We start from the raw sequence: 15029 nt of genomic DNA on the forward strand, positions 1-15029 counted from the left end.
GGGAGAGACGTGGATTCTGGGAGTGTTTGGGTGTATTTCCTACTGGACCTTAGGATGTTACATAAGTAAGCCAAAGATGACCCTGTGTACTGGTGGGTTGTTGATTTCTTTACAGGAAGCTGTGACCCATGAACTCAAAAGCCCGTGGGTGCCAAAGCCAAATTTTCATATTTAAAACATATCGCTCATTTTAAACACAGCCCAAATAAGTAGACTTTTAGCTATTGAGAACCGGCCTGTTTTGCAAACCCTAAGAAACTGCATTTAACATCTGATGGCCCATAAATGAGATAAACGTTGTAGCCCTTACAGATCTCAGTCTGCTGCTGCCATTTGGAGCTCCCCCATCCAGGGACTCCCAGAGGGGCTGCCGAGCAGCCTCACTTAGACATGCGCATCCTCTCTCTAATGACCCTCTCCCGTGGAGGGGGGGGAGTCCCTCTTCTTCCCTGTGCTACCATAGCCTCTGGATGGTTCCATGCTATGCGGGACGCCTCTCTTTTGCTCCCCCATGCAAACTTGTCAACGTGTTGCCCAAATAAAGTTTGCCGTGTGCTACTCCCACCTCAGATCTTTTCCTTGATCATCCCCAGAAACTCTCCAACTCACAAATTTGAGCCAGAGAGGCCTTGCTTCCACAGGGGAAAAGAAATGAACTTCATAAACTGAGATAAACCAAGTTGTTTGTGTAGCATACACCTTCTGTGCCTCCTCTTTGATTGCTCTTGTTTCCCTTCAGAAATCAACACTATTGCCCAAATAGAGGAAAAGAGGGCCTGGCTATTGCTGCTTCTGGTTATTCTTTCTTAAAGGGTCCTGGAGGCCTGACCACAAAAGGGTTGAAGCTCAGTGTGTAGATGAGGTAAGTGTGTTCAGGGAGGAGTTGTCTCAGCTGTAGGCAAATGGGTATACCTTAGTCTGTCTCTGAGTATGGTCAAGGGCCGCCTATGTTCTTGGCATTGCCAGTGGGATGCAGGGATGGTGGAGCTACTTGGAGAGGTGGTCCAGCCTAGCGTTAGGCCTGAGAAAGGACATCAACTGACTGAACCTAAAGCCCAGAGCTCAGATTGAAGGTTATGAAGGCTTCACACACTTCTAGGCGATTCCTTCTCCCTCTATGTGGCTGAATGTACGAAAACAGCATCTTCCCTCCCACGGTAAGTTAAGGATCAGACTGGCTGTGTCTCGCCTGCACCACTTTTTAGCTCCACTATCCTGGACAATTATTAGCGTCTTTGTGTCTAAGTTTCCTTGTCTGTAAGATGGAGGTTTGTCGTGGGGATTAAACGAGATCATAGTTAATTTTTTCCAAACCAAGGCAGTGCGACACGAGAGCTAGGTTGCCTGGGTTTAAATTCCAGTTCGGAAACTTCTAGCTGTGGTACCTTGGGTATGGTACTTATGTCTCTGTGTCTCAGTTTCTTCAACTGTAAAACTGAGATAATTCTATTACCCATCTCCTAGAGTTGTTTTATTTAATGTGTTAAGAAATGTAAACACATTTAAAGCATCTTATAAGAGGTTTATTTTATAATAAATATAAAGCTCTTAGAAAGGCTCCTGGTAAATAAAGCTTCTTCACTGACCTGGCTGGAGAAACAAAGCTGGTATTGATGCAATCCCCCGTTTCAGGAGTCCCCAAACTCCGGGCCGCTGAATGGTACCCGGCCGTGGCCTGTTAGGAACGGGGCACAGCAGGAGGAGAGTGGCTGGCAGGGGAATGAAGCTTCATTTATCTTTGCAGCTGCTCGCCAGTGTTAGCATCACTCAGATCCTCGGATCACCGGGCATTAGATTCTCATAGGAGCACTGGCCCTGGGTACCAAAAAGGTTGGGGACCGCTGGTCAAGGTCGCCACTAGCAGTTCTTTGGAAGAGAAGTCAGGGGCTCTCATATCTAGCTGGATTTTTCTTTCTTAAACTCAGAATTTGGAAGGAAATGGGGAGGAAGGCAGGATATTTAAAATCTTTGAGGCAAACTCCAAAAAACAGAGGAAAGGAGGGGAGCCAGCAACCCTTCACATATGTTTTGTGTTGATTGCTGCAGTCACTCCAACGCAGCGTGGCAGGAACTGGGGTCCTAAGACCAGGGCTCAGGGCGCGGGTGGGACCTGGCCAGCAGGGCGCGCGCGGCGCCGTCACCCTGCATGACCAACCAGCGAGTGCGCGCGGGCGTCCCGGCTCCGGCTGTCCCCCATGCGGACGGCGGTAGTGTCCGGGCGCTGCCCTTGCTGCGGGCGACTCTCCCGTTTGGGCTCAAGCTCTAGCACTCCGTGGGCGGCCGCCTGGAAGGCAAGGCCTCGGATACTGGGCACCCCGGCCAAGGCCAGCGCGGGCGAGCGGCCGGGGTTGGAAGGCTGCGCCTCCGCCTTCTGGGGAGACATCATAGCATCAGGTAAACCGAAAGGCAGCCAGAGCCCCGCGCTCGCCCCCACTGAGTCTCTACTGCCCGGCGTTACCGGAAGGAAAGGTAGGAAGGGTGGCGCGAGGAGCTAGTTGCAGCCCTGGAGGGAGACACCAGGTGTGGGGGCCAGAGTCCCAGCCGTGGCACTTGGACCTCTGGAGAGTTTAGAGCCCCACGGCTGGGCTTTTCTCCGCCACGCATCCTGGCTTTGCAGAGATCTTTCCTCTCCCCAGGGAGCGTTGGCCCGGTGCCTGCCCTGGCTCAGTCTCTTCGTGGAAAAATGCCAGCTTCTCTCCCTTTCTCTGCCCTGGGACCGTCAGCCACTCCCTCCTCGCCCCGTCCTGAGTAACTTTTCTCCCTGTCCGTCTTTTCATTCACCTCCCGCTCTTCCTCCCCTTGGAAATCTTCACTTCCTAGTCTGCCAAATTAATTGTTCAGCGGGTATTGGCAATAGAGCGGACTCCTAAATTAAACGGTTGAGCCTCCTTGATTGGTGGTGGTTGTGAATTTGAGGGAAGGGTTAGGACCGTTAAAACGGGCTTTTCTATTTGAATGGTTTAGGGTTGTCTTTTAGAGAGTCTTGGTTCTCTAAAAATTAGTTCGATTTCTTAAAATCTAAAATAAAAATATATCCTCGCCCACCTTCGGGTACCTTGATAAATAAATCAATTGAAAGAAAGGGGATGGGGAATCATATCTTCGTTATTCAATCCCTTTATACATATACAAAATGCTAGTAACAAGATAATCAGGCCTGAGGGATAGTTATTGATCAGTTTATTTACATGGACATCATCTAGTGAAGTACAATGGATAAATAATTCTTTCTGAGGAGTTGTAAATATTACTTTGTACACCTGGGCATGCCCTGAGGCAGTGTCTGCCCATTTCATTTGTTTTGAGGGCTATTGTCTCTGTCATGAAATACTAGGCTGTTTGACTGTTGATGTTCATTTCTTGTTTTTACAGTCTTAATGTTCTTTTAGAATCCCCATCCTGAATTACAATTATGATGGGAAGGATGACATCATAATATGTTATTGAAGAAGAGCCTGCTCAGGGATTCAAGAAATAGGGCTACCATCTGAAGGCTTGTGTTTAGTGTTGGGTTCTGGGCCCAGTTCTGCTGCTAACTGGCTATGTGACCTTGATCGTTCAATTTATTTAATGTCTTGGAACCTTGTTTTTCATATTGTATGGGACCTGGGACTAATAACCTCCACCTGTGTGGTCAGTGACTGATGAATTCAGTGGCCAATCGTGGTGCTCATCTTCTTTGATCTATCAGTGGTTTTGGACAAAAATGATCACTGTCTCCTTAAAACGCTTTCTTCTTGCAGTCTCTTGAAGTTTCTCAGTCTCCTTGACCAGTTCTCTCACAGCTAAAGTTTGGAGTGGCCTCTTCTCTGACTCACTTACCCTTCCAGTGCTCTCGTCTGTGATAGTTAGCATCAATACCTTGATAGACTCTACATTTCTGTCTCCAACATGGACTTGTCTTGTTCTTACATCCCTGTTCAGGTACCCAGCTGCCTGCATGACATCTTCTGTAAAAGGCATCTCAGAAGAAACATATTTAAAGCTGAACTGATCTTTACCCCCTCCAATCTGCTTCTTCCCTAGATTTTTCTATCTCAGTAAATGGCAACCCCATCTTTCCGTTCTCAGACCAGAACTGTTACAGTCAAACTTGTTTTCCACCATCATTCTAGTCTAAACCACCAACTCCCTAATTAGATTATAGCAGTAGCCTCCTACTTAGTCTCCCTAGTTTTCCCCCTTGCCCTTCTATAGCTATAAAACACGTGTACACTCAGCACTGACCTTACTGAGGACCGTTGTATAGCTCATATTCTTGAGACTCTGAGTTAGTATCGAAACCCACATGTCACAGAGGCTTGTGATGTGGGTTAGCCCTGAGTCCTAGTCCCAGTTCTGTATTCTAATGGGTGGAGATTTTAAGAATCAGAGACTATAGGACTGCTTAGATAAATGGAAGCCACTTCTGAACCTCCCTTAGGTTCCCAAGCAGCCCTGTTTTGGTTGTGATGTACCCTTTCCCAGATTTGCAATTCTTTCCTCAGTAATGTTGCAGGCTCAGAATAACTTAAAGAAGAACTCAGGTAGCCTGCGGAACTTCCCCTCCTCCCCTTTCCCCGACCCCAACCCAGCTGTACCTCCCTGGGCAGCTGGTAAATGTCTTTTCCAATGAAGGAAAAGGGCATCGTAAGAACTCAGGACGGGGATCAAGTTTTATTCATTTTGGTCTGGCACAGTGCCTCTCACACATAGTATGTCAGATATTTATCAATTGTACATAGGTTTATTCTTCAGAAATATCTATTCTCATATTCATCAAGTATTATGGAATAACATAATTGTTTTAGTTTAACATTTACTCATCAGTAAATATTTCTTGAGCATTGTGCTGGGCCTTGAGAATATAAAACAGAATATAAAACAGAAACAACTTATTTCCTGAACCCAAGATCATTATTTTTGGTCTTTTGTTTTATCTTCAGATTTGTACCATATTCATCATGCTGTTTACCTTTCAAAAGTCCAAAACTCTTAAAAGGAAGAAGAACCATTTTTGTAAATGTAAACCATAGAGAAATAACTTAGGATGATTATTTCTATCTTCTCATCTCTTTTTAAAAAAGTTGTAGTTAACACAGATTATAGGGAAATTCATTCATTTAAGTTGTCAGTAGCCCTCAGCCCCACAGTTAGAGTGAGGCCGAGTCACTTCCAGCTCATTCTTACAGAGGGTGACTTCAGTGAGGGTGCCTCCCAGCCCTTGGGACAGAGTCGTCTAGCTAGGCAGCTGCTGCTTCTGCATCTTTGTCCCCTCCCTTTGGGCTTTGGGCTGCTTGCAGGGTCCTGAACACTGAAGGGAAGGCAGACTGACAGCCAGTTCTGTTCTTCTTGAAATTCTCCACTGTGTTCTGTTCAGATGCCTTTCCTCAAGAAAGCAGATTTCATGAACCACTCCATGTGTTTCTGGACTATTGAAACGCTGACAGATATGATTTAAGAATCCCAACAAGGAGACATTTAAAAATACGTGACACTAATTTGCAATGCAGTTGGATTTTACATTGTCTCTGAAACTTACGGCGGTCACTTGAACTGTCCATCAGCCACAAAGCGGGTTTTGTCTGATTTTTGTAGCATCCATTTGTTCTTGTCTTCCTTTTCTCCTTTACCGCAATATTCCCACGATCGCAGACACAACCACTTGTGTCCTGTTTGAATTTCACACTTTTGCTAAACATCTTGACGTGAAATCCCAAAGCCAGATTTTTCTTCCTTCTCTGAAATCACTGATGAAAAGGTTCTGTTCTGTATGGAGTCTGTAGAATGGCTTATTTGGAGATTGACAAACGTTTTTTGGAGGGCTAGGAGGGAACTGTTTCTCATCTCAAAAGGGTTGCTATGGACCTATCTGAGCTCAAGTGTTATGGAGAAATAACAGAATCAATTATCTTTCAGTAATTCTCCTATTTTAATGGGTTCTCATACGTATATGGCATCATGTCCGAGTTTACCCTTTTATGATGGTAAAAGCCGTCCATCTGTCTTATACGGTATTGAAGTTTCATTATACTGGGAAAAATATGTAAATGGCTATCTCAGTGATTAAGGACTACTTCTAACACTGCACTGATTTTCATGTAGTAACCTAAGACTTGGCTGTGGCAAGGTCTCTAACTTAGTGGAAATTTTTCCACCTGTGAGGAACGTTTATATTGAATCTTTACAGTAGGTTTTAGGAATTTCAACATGTCAGAATAAAGGATTCTATGGCAGTTAATAAGAAATTAGAAGCATAAGTAATACTTGGATGTACCACGATAGCTTATGAAAAATGAGAACTGTGATGTGAAGAGACCTGTAAGAAGAGCTGTTTTGTGATGTACTCTCTTATTCATTCAACCATTCATTCAACCAACTTTGCTAAGTACCCAGCAGGTACAGCGCTGGAGATGAGGGACACCGAACTAAGGCAAAGCTCTTACATACACTGTTTAGGGAGAAGAGTATCTTATAACTATTTTTTTTTAGACCTATGGCTACTGTGTTCTACTTTTGGAATTGCCTTTGAGCTTTTTACTAAGAAACTAACTTAAAGACAACCAATTATGTTAGAATGATGGAAGCAGGAAAGCTAGGGCCTTGGTAAGAGCAGATTGTCCCTTTGACCTCACATGTTTCCATCATACCCAAAACTGTGAGGGGCAGGATTGGTTTTTGCATGAATTGATTAAGAGCTTGAAATAGCAAATGCGATTTAGACCTGATGAGTTGGAAATATTTCTTTTACAAAGATATTATTGCCATTGGAGGAAATAATGGCTAGGAATAGAGAAATCTACTGCCACTGCTACGGATATTTTTCTGTTTTCTTGTCTTTTGCATTATCCTATAGTAACTTACTTTTCCTTTAGTCAGCATGATCGAATGGGTCATTGTTCCAATGTGGCAGTGCTTGAATGTAAAGCACAGTGACCCAAAACTCGTTAAGATAGAAAGGGTTTCCAGGGGCATACCCCCAAAGTGCATATGTATTGTATGTACAGCTTCTGTTTTGGGATAATCCAGAGGATGTATGGTTCTACTCATATTTTTAAAATTATGATTAAATTATTGTTTAATTTAAATTTTAAAAGGTAAATTTATACTTTGTGTGAAGAACTTGAGGAAATTCTAGTTCCTCAGCTACATCATCCATGGTAACTCTTACCCCAAGCTACCCTTTCGGTTTACTGCATCTCTTTCTTTGATCTATCAACTAAATGTGAAATAATTGGTTTCTCTTAAGAATTAGTGTTGGATTTTAGTGATGAATGCTCAGGACATATACGGTGTGGGGAGTTTAGGTTTTAATAAAACTTTGGAGTTAAAACTGCTATGGATCATAAAAGAGAAGTGATTGAGTTGTTTAGTCATTATCCTTATTTCACCTATTTGCATATAATGCAAGTTCAGTTTTTTTTTTTAACATACTGTTAGACCTTGCCATTGATTGATTAAATTTTCAAATTCACATAGGATTAGTTCTTTTCAGACAATGATTACAATGATTTAATATTGCAATGATTTAATATTTAATGTAGCCCTGCAAGTAATTAAAGGATCGATTAGTCTGTTTCCTTCAAGTTGACTATATACACTTTAAGATGAATAGCACATTTATGTTTATGTTTTAGGACTTGGCCTATGTTCCTGATTTTGTACAGACTGCCTTGGCTCTCTATATAAAGAACATTCACAAAAAAAAGATGACCTGAAAGGTATTTGTCATTAAGTCATCTTAATTCCCCATATTAGTGGCATATCAAATTTTATGAGAGTAATTTAAATAATTACTTTTAATTATCTAAAAGTAAACAATTAAATTACATAAAGGTCAATAATTAAATAATTGCCATTAGATGAAAGAATCTTAAAAAATATAGCCACTGTTAACCCATCAGCATATTTGGGTTGATTTCCAGTCAGAGAGTTAGAATTGCACTGGTCATTGGCTTTCTCAGCCTGCGTCTTTTATGGCTCAGGGCGAATCTTATTACGATGGCTCCCTGGAATCAGAGTGAAACTTGTGGCTCTGGGACCCATAAAAGCTGCCGTGGGACCCATAAAAGCTGCCAACCATACTTGAAACAAATCCAAGACTCTGGCCTCACTATCATAGTGCTGTGATTTATTGAGCTAACAAAGAAAATCTTTCGTACTTGGGTACTAAAGTAACTTCAAGTGGCATTACTAAGTATCTCTTATGTACTGAAAATACTTCTCTGCTTAAGAAGGATAAATCCCTTAAAATATGTTGTTGTTTAAGAACTTTAAGATAAAGAGCTTTGAGTAATTAGTAGTCTGGATGTAGTTATGTACCCTTTGGTTTTATTGTTGCTATATCTCAAAATACACCAGCAAGGAGGGTCTGTTTTTAAAAAATATCATTATTTTCAACTAGGGGGAGCTATATGCTCCTTTAAAAATCAGTTACCCTAAAAAAGAGTAAGGCAAAAAGCAAGCAAGGTGTCAGACCAAAACTTCTTATGAACCCCAAAGTATTGGTAGTAAATTTGTTATTTGTATATTCTCTTTCACTTTTGGAATCATAAAGTGTCAATTAATGCACAAGTGTGTATATTGTTCTTGCTGTGAGCTAGACAGCGTTAGTAGGCGTTAGAGTACAAACAAGGTCCAAGACACTAGTGCTTCTTGGATGAGAGGATCAAAATAGAAACAGATTTGAGTGATGGTTGAAATCATTATCGGAAGTAATTCTGTATGACGGGTAAGAATGGACGTAAAGGAGAGTTGGGTTGAATTTTAGGGAACCCCTGGAAAGGGGAGGCATGGTGGAGGCAAAGATGAGATGTAAAATGTGAAGGGAGGGAAAGGGTGAACCGTTGAAGAGACAGGGAAAGAACCTGGATAGTGCAGTCACCAGAACCCAAGAAGGAGGGAGTTTTAAGAATGCGTTGGTGGGGTGGAGGAAAGGAGGACGATGTGGGTTCAGACATATCTGAAGAGGCGGAGGAGGGTGAAAACAGAACAGATGTTGTACTCGGTTAGAAAGAAGACTGTATTCTAATCGCATATGCTTAATAATCATTCTCTGGTCAGTTAATAGGAGTAGTTCAGCAGGGCATTCGAAGCCCTTTTCAGATACTATCTGATGGCCATTAACCACCCACACAAGTTCATATAGAATCTAACACCACAAATGACAGCAGAAAAGGAGTAGGAAGAGCAGGGTTTCCGTCCTGTCTCTGTCACTAACCAGCCACGTGACCCTGAACAAGCCACTGAGCCTCCCTGCACCTTATTTCTTCATCTGTAAATGAGCTGGTTGGATTTGACCCAGGTGTCTAAGGATGGGCTTCAAGGAGTCTGAGATACCCCTGGAATTATAAGCAGAAAAATGTTTTTTCCCTTAAGTTGAGAATCCATAACTTTCATCAGATTCCCTGAAGAATAATGAAGCTTAAAAAGGTAAGAACTACTAGGTTAGGTGATCACTAAAGTCCTGCCTACTTTAGAATTCTAGAATTCTGAATCTCTAGCTTTAGCCACACTGTAGAATTCCACATGGCCTGTCTCAGCAAATCGCTGCCCAAGATCACATTAAAAGCTAGAGTTCCTAAAAACCTGTTTGATTGGATCAGTCCTCTCCAAAAGATTATTTAGAAAATCCAGACATTTTTAAATATTAAAACTAATCATTTTTAATAGCCTACAGATATTTTTATTAGGTCCCAACTGTTACATCTTTGTTCACGTCAGTTACCAGGCATGCATCTGATGAGCATAAACACCAGAAGTGGCTGCAGCCATTCAAACGTTGTATGGGAATGCCATTGTAGTTGATCTGTTTGCCTCTAAAGAGAAAGCAGTTCATTGAGTGAAAACTGGTGATTGAACTTGCACCAGAGTGATTGATCGCCAGGGTGTTTCTGTTCTGGTAGGTGTGCCCTCAGCATGCAAGGGGTCCCAGCCCTCTCATGTGTGCTGCTGCCCTTGGCAAGAGGTTATTGATGTTTATGTGATACGTTCCTAAGTAAGAAGCCATTATGTGATAAACAATATGATCGTTTAATTTGACCTAATGATTGAATTTGGTATAACTCTTCAGGGAGCTCTAGAGATCCCTCTTTAATCTGCCTCATTTTAGTCTAGAAAATTTAGTATGTCAGCTGCTTAGACTAGTTGTCCATGTTTATAAGCCACTTATGTGTGTGGTATCAAAGATTTGGTGATTCATCAACAATAGTGTTTAAAATGACCTTTGACCTTCTTTGGACATAGAAGACTAAATTGAAATTGTTCTTACAGAACATAAACTTATTCAGCACAAGTGATTATCTGCCTTCCTAATCTTAACATCATATTGGTTCCAACTGGTAGATTTTGCTGCAGGTGATACATTCTTTGTTACAACAGGGAGGGAAATAAAATTAATAAGGGTTTTATTAACACTTTAATTGGACAAGTTAGATGTTTCAGGTAAGCATCCAGCTTTTCATTGGTGTTGTTAAGACCATCCGAGCTTGGCTCTCTGAGAAATGCAAAGGGTGTAAAATCCCATTTGTGAAATGCAAACAATTTTTGCAGGTTCTTGCTTACTTGCACTAGCTGTCGGGAACCCACAAAAACCAATTGACTCATTTGTCTGAATGTAAACAGAACAGATCTGCTAATTAGCTTTATCTTACTCAAGCCTTTGGCCCCTGGCACATAGGACTGCTGAATGTCCTGTCTGTGCAGGTTTAGATTTATGATTTGTGAATACTGCTGGGGAGATAACCTTGCAGAACTGTCATATTTCTGTATAAATAGTATATTTGTAGTTCATCTGTATCCTTATTCTAAAAAAGAGGTTCTTATTTTTATACTACCGAAAAAGTAACTGACAGTGAATTTGCTGCCGTAACTGTCCATTGATATATTTTAAATATGATGTTACTATTAGCATGTGGCAGACTTCTACTTTAAGAGTCCCAATGTGATGACAAATATGCAAAATCTTACTTAAGAGAATTAAACCATAGGACCATTTTTCCTTTATAAAAGGAAAATACTCCCATAGAGATTTTAATTTGTTTAATCTGTTTATAGAAAACAAATATGGAAACAGTAATACCTTGAAGCAGGTCCCCGCCTGGGAATATCAGAGCTCGACCTTTAATAGCCAAAACCTGCCTACTCCTGTTGTAATGGTAACTGAACGCGATATAAAATATACTTCCTATAATATATAACACTTGTTATATGCGTATTTTAGGTATATCTTGTAGGTATGTTTTATAATACATGTAAAACACCGAATGCCTGTTGGTGACTTGAGGACAGAGCAGTCCCAGCTTTAACCTTCGGTGGTGATAAGAAAGTGTGCTCAGCAACTTCAGAGCTTCTGTAAGGCAATTACATGTTCTTTTTATGAATGACCATATCTAAGCAGCTTCAGCTAGTGCCATGGTGATGGACACAATTTTCAGGAGCTTTGCCCTGTTTTCCATACCTCTAACCTGAGTCCCTTTTTATAGGGCGGGAAAGAGGGGGCTTGTAAGACCACCCTATAACCATGTTCTCTCCAGTGCTTTGGTGAGCCTTGTTCAGGGTTGATGAAACATATTTATCTCCAGGGTCAAAGAAGAGAGTCAATCCCAAACAGATTAAACAAAAAGAAAGCCGTAACAGATAAATATAGTGCAACCGCCTAAAACCAAAAACTATGATTGTAAGAGCATCCAAAGAAGAAAGACGACACACAAACATCAATGATTAGATTGATAGCACACCTCTGAACAGTAAAATTAGAGACCCAAAGATTGTGCAATAGTGTCCCTGAAATAAAATGACAATCATTCTAGAATCGTATGCCCAGGTAAGCCAGCATTGTAGAATGAGGGTAATGCTGACGTATTACCCAATAAACGGTCCTACAGGAAATGCTGCTTAAAAAAAAAAAAGTAATGTAAATATTCAGGAGAGTGTTTTTACTCACATTATTTTATGCCTCGAACTATTTGAAGCATATATGAGTCATTGGACAAAATGTTGCCTAAGCAGTTTTGTTTGTTTTAATCAAAAACTTTAATTTTACCTGAGTTAAAAAAAAAATAACAGTGTTGTTTTATTTCCCAAAGAGCAAGACCAATTAGCAGGGCTCTGCACCTTGGTGCTGAAAGGGTACTGTGTCAGCAGAGCTGCGGTGCCAGGACCCTTTATTCATGCTGTAAATTTAAGGGGAGAACACATCCATTACCTTGAGCTTATCTTTGTTTCACTTACTAACACACAGTTGATTTGCTTTGGCCATTATAAAATGTGTTTTCAAGTTTGTAAATGTTAAAAACAAGCAAAAATAAATAAATTGCTTTTGTAATTGAGGTTTAATATGCCCGGCGTACCAAAAGTCATACAGTGAATTTCAAATTTGATTTTGTAGAACAACAATATTCCTTTGAAAAGTGGTAGAATAGTTATTGTTGTTGTTAGCTGAGTTATTCAGAGATGACCGTATGAAACTGGTTTATAAACTGACATATGTGGTTAGCATAATAATTTCTTCACCTCTGTATTCAATACCCCCAGGCTTTATATTCAATACCTTGGAATCTTATATAATCTTAAAGTAATTAGAAAAGTCTTTAGAGTTTGAGGACCCTTCTATAGTATTTTGATTTTGTCAATTTTTTAATAGTAATTTTTCTTAAACTTCGAGGTATTATTCCTTTCCTAGTCAAATTCCCTGCTCTTGGTGTGCCTCCATTTAATCCCTTAGGTATTTAAATTCTTTGCTGTGAAATAGTCTCAAGTCAAATCTGGCTTCTTGAAGAGTAGTGGAGCCTCTTTCTCTACATATGGAGAGAGAACAGTGATAATTGTGTTATGTAGATAGAAGGGATGATTCGTATTGTAGGCTTTTTAGATCTCCCCCGTTCACCCGTTCTGACACAACCCAGTATTTAACTGCTCTTATGAAGTTTTGTTCTCTAGTTTTAAGTCCTCACTCTCTCATGAGAGGCTGTTTTTAAAGCCAGATCATTTCATATTTATCCTCAAATCTGGCTGCAGCTACTCCTCCAGACTCTTCCTTCTCTCCCTTTTCCAACTAGTTTTATCCCTTTAGGGCCTCACTCTTACTGAAATGGATTTCCCTTTTCCTCCCACTCAAGAAGTACTGTTCTTTGTAATCTTGTTTTTGCTAATATTTTGAGGAAATTGTGTACTATGTATACTCAGGTTGCTTCCAGTATTATCATGATCTCTTACTAGATTTGTGACTTGGGGAAGTTATAAATCTCCAGGCCTCAACTTCCTCATCTTCATATCTACATGGGCGGTTACGAAGTTTAAATAAAGAAACTAGGTGAAACACTTAATACAGTGTCTGTGAGGCTCTAACAAGCATGTTAATTGTTACTAGAAATATGATGAACAGTGTGAAAGAGAGTGTTCAGGAAGTATAGGAAATTTATAGCTGGGGGTTCTAACCTGTTTTGAAGAGGAAAAGAAAGTCCTCCAGAGGAAATTTGGTCACTTTGTGATTTCAGGGATCGTCAGGTGAATTAAAACTCTGAGTTCCAAACCCTGTAACAAAAATGCTGTATTTAAAATAGAAATATCTGTATTCCCTAAGGAGATAATACAATAAACATTTTTTGTAATAGTTCACATTTCCTTAGAGTGTAATTATTTATTTTATCAGACTTGAAACGTATACCAAAAAGTCCTTCATTCCTTATCTTTCCAGTTAGCACCACCTTATTCAAAAAAAAAAAAAGAAAAGAAAAGAAAAAAAAAGAATGAAAAAAAAAAGGGAAATATACCTAACATAAGACAAGAAAAAATCAGACACTTCAAATCTGAAAAGTTGCAGGTGTCTGAGCCTGATGAGTGTGTGGTGGGTCCCATGTTGTACTTGGACATTTCATTTTGGTGCAGAATATTAGGTTCCCTAAGGACACTTTAAAAGCAATACTGCCTACCCTTTCCTCAATTTGACTTTTAAGTTGAGATCTTCAGGGTGGATATAATTTGTTCTGGAAAAAAAAAAAAGGTTCCAAGTAGAAGAAACTGCACTGCACATTCCAGGGCCTGAAGGCACATGGTGGAGGGGTGCAGGAACTGAGAATCCCAGATGGTGAGACGGAGAGAAAAAGTTGGAAAGATGGTGAGAGGCTAGCCCTGGAGAAGTAGGCAGGAGCCAGAAGGCAGAGGACTCTGAATGTCATCATTAGGATTTTATACTTTATCTTGACCACAAATCAAGAACCAGTAATGAAAAGTAAAAGCAAAGAAATGACACAAATGACATAAGTTATAAAGTGATCATTCCAGCTACATAGTGATTTAGGGGCAACAGACAGGAATAGGAGGCTACTGCCAGAGGAGAGTCGAGAGGCAGAGGCTTGAGTGAGGGAAGGAACTGAGAGCAGTGTACTGATAAAATAATTGTTTAGGAGGTAGACCTGGCAAGATCTGATAATGGAGAGAATGAATAAGGTCAGAGAAAAGTGAGTTCTAGGCTTTTGGACACAGCACAAGGATTACATTTAAAATAACAATAATAATAAGGAAAAAAGCATAGGAGGAAAAAAAATATAAAACAACGTTGATGATAGAGGCTCTATTCATCCCTCTGGCAACCAAATTAAAGTTGTGATGGAAACATCGCCTGGGACCTAGATGAACAAGCCATACAACTAGGGAAAAATCTAAGAAATCACCCTGCAATGGCAGAAGGCAGGACAGGGTGAAGACGCAGGGCAGAGGCTTGGGCTAAATTTGGCCTACAGCTGAATCCCTCTTAGGACTGTGCCGCTGGACACCTACTTCACAAATCTACACTAATAAGACTGGGAGACTTAAAAACTTTGCTTAGTATATAGAAACAGACACGGAAAGGCAGCCAAAATGGGAAGACAAAGAAGCAGAAACCATATGAGAGAACAGAACAAAGATCCAGATATAATGGAGTCAAGTACTCTAACAGATGCAGAGTTCAAAACACTGGTTATAAAGATGCTGAATGAACTTTTGGGAAGTGTAGATAAATTCAGTGAGAACTTCAACAAAGAGATAAAAAACACAAAAATGGAAATTGA

This window comes from Rousettus aegyptiacus, unplaced genomic scaffold (genome assembly GCF_014176215.1).
Source record: "Rousettus aegyptiacus isolate mRouAeg1 unplaced genomic scaffold, mRouAeg1.p scaffold_m13_p_16, whole genome shotgun sequence".
Taxonomy (NCBI): Eukaryota; Metazoa; Chordata; class Mammalia; order Chiroptera; family Pteropodidae; genus Rousettus; species Rousettus aegyptiacus.